The 10340-nt window shown below is 50.9% G+C and overlaps 1 long non-coding RNA gene across 1 annotated transcript; it reads left to right on the top strand.

Moving 5' to 3' along the window:
• Positions 1-1114: 1114 nt before the first annotated feature.
• Positions 1115-10340, top strand: LOC115941406 (uncharacterized). The gene is made up of 3 exons (XR_004076157.2): positions 1115-1228; positions 3824-3900; positions 10110-10340. It is a non-coding gene; the product is annotated as an uncharacterized LOC115941406 (long non-coding RNA).

Raw genomic sequence — 10340 nt, 5'->3', positions numbered from 1 at the left:
GCCCTGCTCAGCCTGGGACAGGCACTGCGGCTGCCAGTCTTCCTGCCAAGGACACGGGGACAGGCGGTTCTCCAGGGGACTGCCTGAACCCTCCAGGCAGAGCCAACTGGCCAGCCGCGTCCCTGCGGCTCCCCCAGGGTCTAGGTCTGAGGAAAGGGCATGAGAACGAATGGAGGGCCTGGGTTTCCACTGGAAAGGGGATGCCGGTGGTGTCCACCTGGCAAGGCGGCAACCCCAGAATCCCGAAGGCGGGGAGTACCAGGGAGGCAGGTGGCGGACGGCAGGAAAAGGCTCCACGGTGCTGCTGGGATCCTGGGGCTAAAGGGCCGGACCCTGACCCCACGGTTGTCTTTTGCTTTCCATCCAATGCAGAGTCAGCAGTCTCTCTGCCGTTCTCATTGCAAATCTGATTAAGGATCAAAACCTGTCTTTCCTTTTGTACAAGTAAACTTTAACCTCGCAAATGGAAGATACTTAGAAATCATCTGGTCCAAGCCCCGGGCTCAGAGATGAGGACGGGGAGCCCCAGAGATCACTCGACTTGCCCAAGGACACAGGAGGCTCAGGGCAGACCTGGGAGTCCCTGGGACACACTTGGACCTGGCATGTGGGACAAGGATGAAATCATCAGCACTGGACCCACCCCAACTCTGGTGAAATAGGACAAGGTAAGGAAAGTGGGGACCGGGAGCTCAGCTCAAGATCTGAGCTCTTGAGGACCATGGGCAAAACTTACTGGCCATCAGGTAGTTCTGCCCTGGGACCTGGATGCTGCCTTTGAGCAAGTTTTGTAGCCCCTGTGGTTTACAATTCTCATGGGGTGAAGTGCCGGGGAGGAGTGGGGTGGGAGCTGGGGAAACATGGGGCTTCTTTATAGTTGCTTCTCTTTTTCTTTTGCGGGTAATCGGGCCTCTTGAGTCCAGTGGCTGTTATCAGAGCTGTAACTCAGGCTTCCTCCAGCAGAGGGAGCCCGAGGACGCGGGAAGGAAGCCCAGCCACTCGCGGCTCACTGCGGGGCGGGAGGGTTGCGGAATGGGGTTTTTGGTTTTATTTCGTTCCACGCGGTCAGGCAAAAGAATCGTTCAGGATTCTGTTTCAGTTAATAAAAGAAGGGAGGGCTGGCCATCCTCGAGTAAGTGGCAAAGGACAGATGGGACTGCCCACCAGCAACGCTAAACTGAGCATCCTGGTCCTCTTGCAAGATCTTCAGGCCACCCTTGGGTTTCAGGTCAGGACTTACGCCCACCCTTGCTTGGGGAAGTTACAGAAGGGCCGCAGCAAACCCAGACAGGGGTCCGCATGGATCATCCACTGGGTTTGCTCGTTCTCATCCCATCAGGCCCTTCCTGATGACCCGCCTTTCTGTCACTTGGTTGGGGGCTTCTATTCAGAGTCTCAGCTCACTTTTATGTCCTCCCCGAAGTTCCACTTGTTTAGTGCTGATGTGGTGTTGTGAGTAGGACCAATCTGAATACCCTTGAAACTAAAATGCTGTGCACTAATGACCTTCAGCTGCTTGGAGGTGAATTAGTGCAGTTATGTAGAAGACAGCCCGTTTTCCTATGTCGTGAGATTACCTCTCTTCTCTGGGACGGAGTAGATTGTACAGATTGCACGTTATCATACTTACGTGGTAGCTTCTTCGTTCTCCAGCTGAGGGCAGGTCTAAGACTGTTGTGCGTGTTTATGTGCGCACGGCACGTGCTTATGGAGAGAATGGGCCACAGAGCGGGGGAGCTGCGGGCCCCTTGTTAAGATGTCGGTGGTGTTTGCGTCAACATGACAGAGATGGGGACAATTGGCCAAGCAATTTGACTAGGGCTGTCTCAAATGGCACCAAGAGGCAATGCATAGCTTTGTGACTCTGACGGTGTACAATTATCGCGGTGCTCCCCCTTATCCGCGACTTTGCTCTCCGAGGTCTCCCACCGTCAACCGCGGTCCCCCACCGTCAACCGCGGTCCCCAAGCAAAAGATCCTCCTTCTAAGGTATCGTCAGAGGGTCAATAGTAGCCTAAGGCTACGCACCACGCCTCATCATCCACCTCCCTTCATCTGGTCACGTAGGCATTTTACCGTCTCACACTGTCCCAAGAAGGATGAGTACAGTACAATAAGATAGACAGAGAGAGAGAGAGAGACCACATTCACATACATAATTGTTCTACTTGATTATTAGTTATTACTGTGCCTAATTTATAAATTAAACATTAACACAGGTGCACATGCATAGAGTATATAGGTTTATCCAAGGTTTCAGGCACCCACTGGGGGTCTTGGAACGTATCGCCTGCAGATAAGGGAGGACTACTGTGTATCTCCCAAGGAATTCTTGATCATACTTCCTTGATAATATGACTCAGCCCAACAAGTATTTATCAGGCATCCACAGACGTAAGAACTGGGGCTATGAATAGGTCCAAATAGAATAAGATATAGTCCCTGCCTTTAAGAATCAATAGCAATTTCACTGTATGACAATATGGTGGCAAAGCACCAAGGGATGGAGTCACTTTTCAGCGATAGAGTTGACAGCTCTGTTTCTGCCTTCTCCTCCCCGAACCAAGTCCTGGTCAGGAATGGACACTTGGACATTATGCCAGCGTGATAGATCACTTGAGTTCAGAAACACGGCTAGTGGACCCATCCAATCCTAGGGCTCAGATTCCAGTGCCTGGGTCAATGCCCATGGCTTGCTTTCTCGGGGTATCTTGCTCTGGGGTTTATCTGCTCTGGGTGGGACATCTGGCCTGGGCTCCATGTTCAAAAGAACCTTCAGATTTTTTTTTTAATTTTATTTATTTATTTGAGAGAGAGAGAGAGAGCACGAGCAGGGGAGAGACAGGCAGAGGGAGAAACAGACTCTCTGCTGAGCAGGGAGCCGGAAGCGGGCCTCCATCCAGGACCCTGGGATCATGACCTGAGCCAAAGGCAGACTCTCAACCGACTGAGCCACCCAGGCGCCCCCTTCAGACTTTTTGTATCAGTTCTGGTAAATAGTTCTCTTGTATTGGGGGGAGGGGTGTTAAAAGCATTCTGTTTAAAATATTAAATGTTTGAAATATAAATTTTTTAACCCTATTTTGACATTTCTTCCTTTTGCAACCTCCCAGGTCCCCTACAACATGGACGTGACCTGGGTGTCTCGTGTCCCCTGAAAGGGCGGGCCCCACACGCAAGGCATTGCCGCTCTGTGGTCTAAAGGTCACCTTGCCCCGCAGCCCACATATTGCAAATAGTCCTTTCAAGGTCTCAGAGATATCAGGCTTCCTTCTGTGTCATAAATGTGCTTATTTCACAATAGGGAGTAGACAAGGCTCCAGTGTTTTTGTTTGTTTGTTTGTTTTTTCTTTAAAGTACTAATTTGGTTTTTCTTCTAAACAGGAGGGGTCAGATCAGGCTGGCTCATGATGAAATTGTGAAAAGGGCCAAACTTGCCTTTGATTGCCCCCCCCCCACTGCCTTCACCCCACTAGCCTACCCCAAAGGGACCCAGGTCACCATGGAGCCTCTACTTGGTGCCGCTGCTCAGCCTCGCAGCCTGAGCTCCATGCTTGTGTTAGGTCTGACCCATCTCTCTCTCTCTCTCTCTAACCTTAGAAGTTTGCAAATTCTGTTGGGGACACCAGTGCACGTAGGTCTCTGGAAGGCACACACACTCTCAGACATTTCCTGGGGACTGCAGTGCCTTAACTCAAGGGAAAAGTTCCTCCTGGCCAAAGCACCCTTGGGAGAGAAGGTTGGCGAAGGACACTTGAGCAGACCTGCCAGGTACCCACAGGCTGCCGTTGGTTTGGTGTTCATAACTTCTTTGCTTCTCCAGGTCCCTGAAGGCCAACTGCTCTCCCAAGGCATTCCTTCCAGGCAAATGGAGAGACACAGCTCCAGTAAAGAAGTCCGGTGAGTGCCTTTATCTCTTCCAGCCAGAAGTCCAGATGCTTGCCACACACAGTCTTCTGAGGGCTGTGCTAAGCATTCTGCCTATTTATAGAAAGCCATGGGTGATGCTAACCCACAGCTAACTACGATGGTGGAGGCCATGACTGCAAACACATAAACTTGGCAGGATCTGTCAAAGGACTGAGGATGGGTGTTGGTGTGGCTGAGTCGAGAAAAGGGGGTTCCATTAACGTGTCGTTCATGGGAGTCATCCCCATGGTCCTCATGTGGGAAATACTTATATATCCTGGGATGTGGGTGACTTTCTTTCTGGCTTTCTGTTGAGCTGTTATCCTTTAGAGTAGACTTACCTTCGGTGGGCAGCCCATTCCACCAATGACCGCGTCTTTTTACCGGCTGCCTTGTTTGACCAGGGCCCAGCCTATGCTCGGCAATTCCCACTCTGCCTTGTCAAGCCCAGGTGTGGGATTCTCTCACCCTGCCCTTCAGTGGGCTGGGATGACTCTTTCTCCTATAGAACAATCCACATTTCTCACTGGCATGCGGTCACTCTTCTTTTTTTTTTTTTCCTTTTTGATTAATCAGTAGAATAATGTAGATGTTATCTGCATCAGAAATAAAGTGCTAGGTCACTCTTTTCTGAATTAGGAGAGAATTGCCACTTTGTCCCTCCACGGCCCTTTGGCTGTAAGAGATGAGTGTTGTAACCACGGCCCGGGGTGCTCCTTAGTACTGTCACCTCTGAGGTCTCGCTGGGGGACCAGGATGGACACGGGCTAACTGGTTACAGCCTCTGGTTCTCATTAGTGATGATGAAGATGGTGGCGGTGTTGGCTGCAGGGCTCTGGTCCGGTTCCTCTGGCCTCCCGGACGGGGGAGAGGACTTCTTTGTTCCAAGATCAGCGAGGAGGCAGGTACGACTGGAACAGAGTAAGCAAGCGAGAGAGCAGTAAGACATGAGGTTGGGAGTCAGCTGGGGCCAGGTTCATTTGAACTTAGGCCACAGAAGGGACTTTGACTTTGACTCTGAGCAAGGTGGGGAGCCACTTTTGAGCAGAGGAGAGATGTGACTAGATTTCATTCTAAATAGGTCACTCCTGGATGCTGTGCTGAAGACGGGCTTCGGGGAGGGAGGGCCCAGTAAAGCCGGGTAGGAGGCTGCGACCGTCAGCCGGGCAAGAGCATGACGGTGGCTTGGACAGGGTGGGAGCGATGACTGTGATGAGAAAAGCAGAGAAGGGTCCGGATTCTGGCTGTAGTTTGAACGTGGAACCAGCAGGCATTGCTGATGGACTAGATGCTGGGGGAAGAGAGAGAGGGGGGGTCAAAGATGGACCTCAAGGATTTTTGCCAGAGCGCTGGAAACATGGGGTTCCCCGCTGGAAGCATGGGGTTCCCGCGCATGGAGAAGGGGGGGAGACTTCGGAGAAGCAGCCAAGGGAGGCCAGGTGTGGGTCAGGACTTCAGCTGGGGATGTGTCCCATTTTCAGAGTCCTATGAGACATCCACGAGACTTTGAATTGGCTACTGGCTATCAGAGCCTGGAGGTTGGCAGAAAGGTCATGGCTGCAGATAATAGTTTGCGAGTCAGCAGCGTACAGATGAGAGTGATAAGCCATGAGGCTGGATGAGATCACCCAGGGAGGGAGTGTAAGTGGACTGAGTCCTGGGGTCCCCCAACAGAAAGAGGGTGGGGGCTAGCAGAAGAAACTGAAGAGTGGTCAGCGAAGGAGGTGAGGACCAAGAGAGTGGCATCCAAAAATCCAAACGGAAAGGAAGAAAGAGTTTCCAGGATCAGGGAGGGATGAGCTGTGTCAGATGATGCTGATCAGTCAAACAAAATGGGGCAAACTTGGGAGGAGCCAAGGGGTTTAGCAACACAGAGGTCATCGGTGACCTTGACCAGGTATGAGTAGAAAAAAAACAAGCTTCAGAGCTGCCTCCCTAGACGCAGTTGGCAAGAAAGAGGATCTGTCAGACGCAGGCTCATGGCAGCCTTCAGGTTCTGAGGACGCCACGGGCTCAGGGGAAGCCGGTTCCTTCTGCCCTTGGTCTCAGTAGGGACAGTCGCAGCTGCAGAGCCCGAGAGCTTGTCCTCTTGTCTCCAGTGACTGCAGAGAGACAGCCTCCAGCCCGTTAGCGCGTGGGGCCGACCACCTCTACTTCTGGTCCTACTGGGAGCTGCCGGGCACACAGCACCGGGCTGCTCAGCACAAGGGACCCATCAGACCTTGCAAAATATTCTGCCCAAACTCAGTCACCCTGCTACCTTTTAAACACCGTCCCTGTCCTCATAGTCACACAGCTGCGTTATAATCAGAACACACTGCCTGCCTTGATATGGAAAGGCCATCCGCCTTCAACTAATTTAAAGGACTAAAATTTAGTGACCAAAGAAAAGCGACCTTACCATGTTGTATTTGGGGATCCCAGGCCCCAAACGTGGATTGTCACGGAGACTCCTTCTAATACCTATTATGCTTCGTGTAACGAACAGTGTCTTAGAGGAAGCACAGGGAGAGAAAGCCATGTGCTCGGGCTCTTTCACCGGAGGCCCCTCAGCGTAAGCCAGCGACAGCAAGCCAACCCATTGCCCAGTCCAGCTGTGCCATTTCCTGATGCTCTGGCTTTCTGCAGGATGGGCTCGAGAACTGCGTCATCCAAGACGGCGGCCGCTAGCCCCGTGCTTCCACAACGAGGAACTGAACGTTACCTTTTATTTAATTAATTCCGGTGGTCACATGAGGCTCGTGGCTACTGCAGTGGATCGCAGAGACGTGGGACTTTCCCACCATCACAGACCGTTCTATTGGACAGCACCACAGTACTTTTCCTAACTTTTTAAATTGGATGGGTGGAAGGGCTGGGGGGGAGGCAGCCGAGGGCTTCTGAAATTGTAGGTAAAATTTTGTGCGAGGTGAGTTGTTGGTATTTTTCCTTGGAAAGAGTTCATAGCTTTCATCAGATTCTCAAAGGATTATGTAACCCCCAAAAGGTTAAGAACCATCAATCTGGAGCCATAGGTAGTATGTACATAATAATAATAATATACATATTATCTTTATTTTATTTACAGACTTTATTTATTTATTTATTTATTTATTTATTGAGAGAGAGCACATAAGCAAGGGGAGGGGCAGAGGGAGAAGCAGACTCCCCACTGAGCAGGGAGCCTGATGCGGGACTCGATCCCGGGACCCTGGGATCATGACCTGAGCCGAAGGCAGACGCTTATCCGATGGAGCCACCCAGGCGCCCCTTTTATTTTTTTTTAAGTAGGCTCCACACCCAACGTGGGGCTCAAACTCATGATCCCGAGATCAAGAGTCACATGCTCTATCGACTGAGCCAGCCGGGTACACCTTATGTAATATATATTATTATATATGCTGTGGGGTGGCAGCTGGTTTATTTAACCAGAGAAATTGCCCTTTCAGTGTTGTGGTGCTGTTCATGTTTCTGACAGTGGAGTCATGAAGCCATCTTGGAGTGGTCTTGAACTGGGAGGAACCAGTCAAGGGTCCCTTTGACACTCACTGGCTTCAGGGAACAGGGTAAGACCAGAAACGTCTGGTTGAGGAAGGGCTGTAGCCAGGGAGATGTGTGCGGCTCCCCGCAGTGGAGGTGAGTGAAGATGGTTGGAAAGGTGCCTGGAAGCTTGCAGTGGGCCAGTAAGCCTTGGGGAAGGAGAGGGTGGAATCTAGACCTTTCCACTGTTTGGGATGGACCAGGATGGCCCTGATGAGGTCAGTCGACAGGGAGGAACACACCTCAAAAGTGTGTGGGGAACGAGTCATCTGAAGCCCACCTCAGCTGCTAGGAAGTCCTAGAGAAGCGGGTAGACTCTGCACCCCGATATCCAGGAGGTTATGGTAGCACATACAGGGGGTTGCGGAGGACTCTGGAGCCAGACCACCTGGACTCACATCCCAAACTAGCAGCATGACCTTGGGGAGCTTTCTAACCTCCCCGTGCCTCGGTTTCTTCATCTGTAAGACGGGAATAATAAAAGTCTAGTGTTTTTATGAGGATTAAACAAGGTCATTTCTGTAAAGCACTTGGGCCCGAGCCTGGCCAAGGGAGACCCCCAGTGTAAGTCTTTGTTAAGTAATCCATTGTGTGGATTGGCAAGACTTTGTGTCTCCAAAGAGCTAGACATTGAGGGCGGTGGGTCAGCCCTGTCTAAGACATGGGGCATCCTCCTCCATCACCTCACCCAACTGCGCCTGAGGAAACCAGCAGCCCTCCACCTGACTGTCCCGGATCTATTCTGGAGGGATGATGGGGGCAGTCGTAGGACTGGCAGCCTTGGGGTTAGCTGCTGCTCCCAGGGTTCTTTGCGGGGGGAGAGTGGGGGAGGATCCTTAGGACAGAGACTGGCCCTATTTTCCTCTTTGAGTTGGAGAAATGGGAGGTACCAGTTATGTATATTTATGAAAGCTGCAGACAGAGCAAACAGATCTTGGCAAGTCTCACTTCTCTGGACTCAGAGTTGGGGAGTTTTCTTTTTTTTTTTTAATATAAGATTTTATTTATTTATTTATTTGAGAGAGAGAGAGAGCACAAGAGGGGGGAGCGGGAGAGGGAGAAGCAGACTCCCTGCTGAGCAGGGAGCCCGATGCGGGACTCGATCCCAGGACTCCAGGATCATGACCTGAGCCGAAGGCAGTTGCTTAACCAACTGAGCCACCCAGGCGCCCTCAGAGTTGGGGAGTTTTCACTCACTCAAATAAAAATGGAGAGGATTCCCTCCCCCCGCCCCCCCCCCCACTGTCCCTGCAGCCTTTGTTAGACAGTGCCCCTGTGTTCTGAGGCTAAGTCTGCCTTTGGGGTTCAGCAAACATCCAAATCCCAGGTCTGTCACTTTTTTTTTAAGATTTTATTTATTTATTTATTTACTGAGAGCGGGGTAAGAGCAGAGGGAGAGGGAGAGAGAGAATCTCAAGCAGACTCCCCACTGAGTGCAAGAGCCTGATGTGGGGCTCAATCTCACAACTCTAAGATCAAGACCTGAGCCGAAATCAAGAGTCAGATGGACGCTTAACCAACTGAGCCACCCAGGCGCCCCAGGTCTGTCACTTTTAAGCTGTATGACCTTAAACAAGGATGTGGGACAGAAGCTTCTCTGAGACTCAATATATCACCTGCTAAATGGGCATAATATTAAGGATCTCATAGAGCTGCTGGGGGTCAAGTGAGACCAAGTCTATAAAACACATAGCAGTGTATAACATATATAATAAGGACCTGATAAACAGTAGTAAATAACGTATGTATGTAAGCATATGTATTAAATATCTACGGATCGATCAATGAATCCATAGATAGAGATCTCCTAAGAATAAGCTGACCTCTCTCTGTCTTCAATTAGGAAAAAGGTTGATTTGATGCATAAGCCAAAGGCTGACTTTAGGAACTGGAAAATAAACAGAACTTAAAACTATGTTTAGTTGAAATGCCCCGTCAGCACAGCAATGAGTAAACATTTCAAAGTAATTCTCCCCTTTGTACAGCATTTTAACTTCTTACATTTATTTGCTATTTTTAATCCGGTGGCGATTTCTTCACCAACCCAACCAGTCAACTTGGGCTTCCTTTTTCAGAGATGGGGCCTGGAAAATTGTGCGTGTCGACCCACACAGGACTCTGTAGTGCTAGGTGGGCTCCCCGGGGCACCCCCACAGGCCACACAGGCACACGCAGACCGCTCCACCGTTATTCTCCCAAGCGACTCTCTGATGTCAGGGCTGCAGTGGGGAAGGCCCCTCCCCCACCGGAACCCCTTCTTCTGCAGGGTCCAGTCTGGGGCCCTGTGTCTTTGTCATCCTGTCTTCGAGGGCAGAACGGACAGGCTGCCCCAGGTTCCTGGCCACTTGGCCCGAGACGGTCACAGCCAGGGCCCTGGCGTAGCCTAGTGTTACCCACAACCTGGATTAGATCTTCTAAGTTGGGGAGTTAGCAGTTAGTGAATATCAGCAGTGCCAGGACTTTCAAATGACTGGCAGGGTTCCTGCCGCGTCTTTCTAGCCAGTAAGGAAGAATGGTGGCTCCTTTTTTCTTTTTCTACTGAGATATAACTGACTTGCCATAAATTTTACTGCTTATAAGGGTACCGTTCGTAGGTTTTAGTGTATTCCTAAAACTGTGCACCCATCACCATGATCTAACCCCAGGACATTGTTATCCTTCTTTTTTTTTTCTACTCACAGTTTTGGACAAGATCGATCCATAGGTGGACCGGAGAGCGGCACTCCTTGGGCATCTGTGGTTACATTTCAGGCCTGAAGGCCTCTGGGCACACTGTTTCACAACCATGTCTGGGGATGCAAACTCGGCGCAGTCGGGCGGGCTTACCTCAAAGCTTGTCCACGCTACTTCCGTAGCCCCCCTCTCCGGAAGTTAGGGGTATGTGTATGGTTGGGTGCTGGGTGGGTCCTAGG

The sequence above is a fragment of the Leptonychotes weddellii genome, chromosome 4, assembly GCF_054177405.1.
Source record: "Leptonychotes weddellii isolate Sample4059 chromosome 4, ASM5417740v2, whole genome shotgun sequence".
Classification (NCBI taxonomy): domain Eukaryota; kingdom Metazoa; phylum Chordata; class Mammalia; order Carnivora; family Phocidae; genus Leptonychotes; species Leptonychotes weddellii.
The sequence above is the reverse complement of the archived record's forward strand: the minus strand, read 5'-3'. Positions and strand labels throughout refer to the sequence as shown.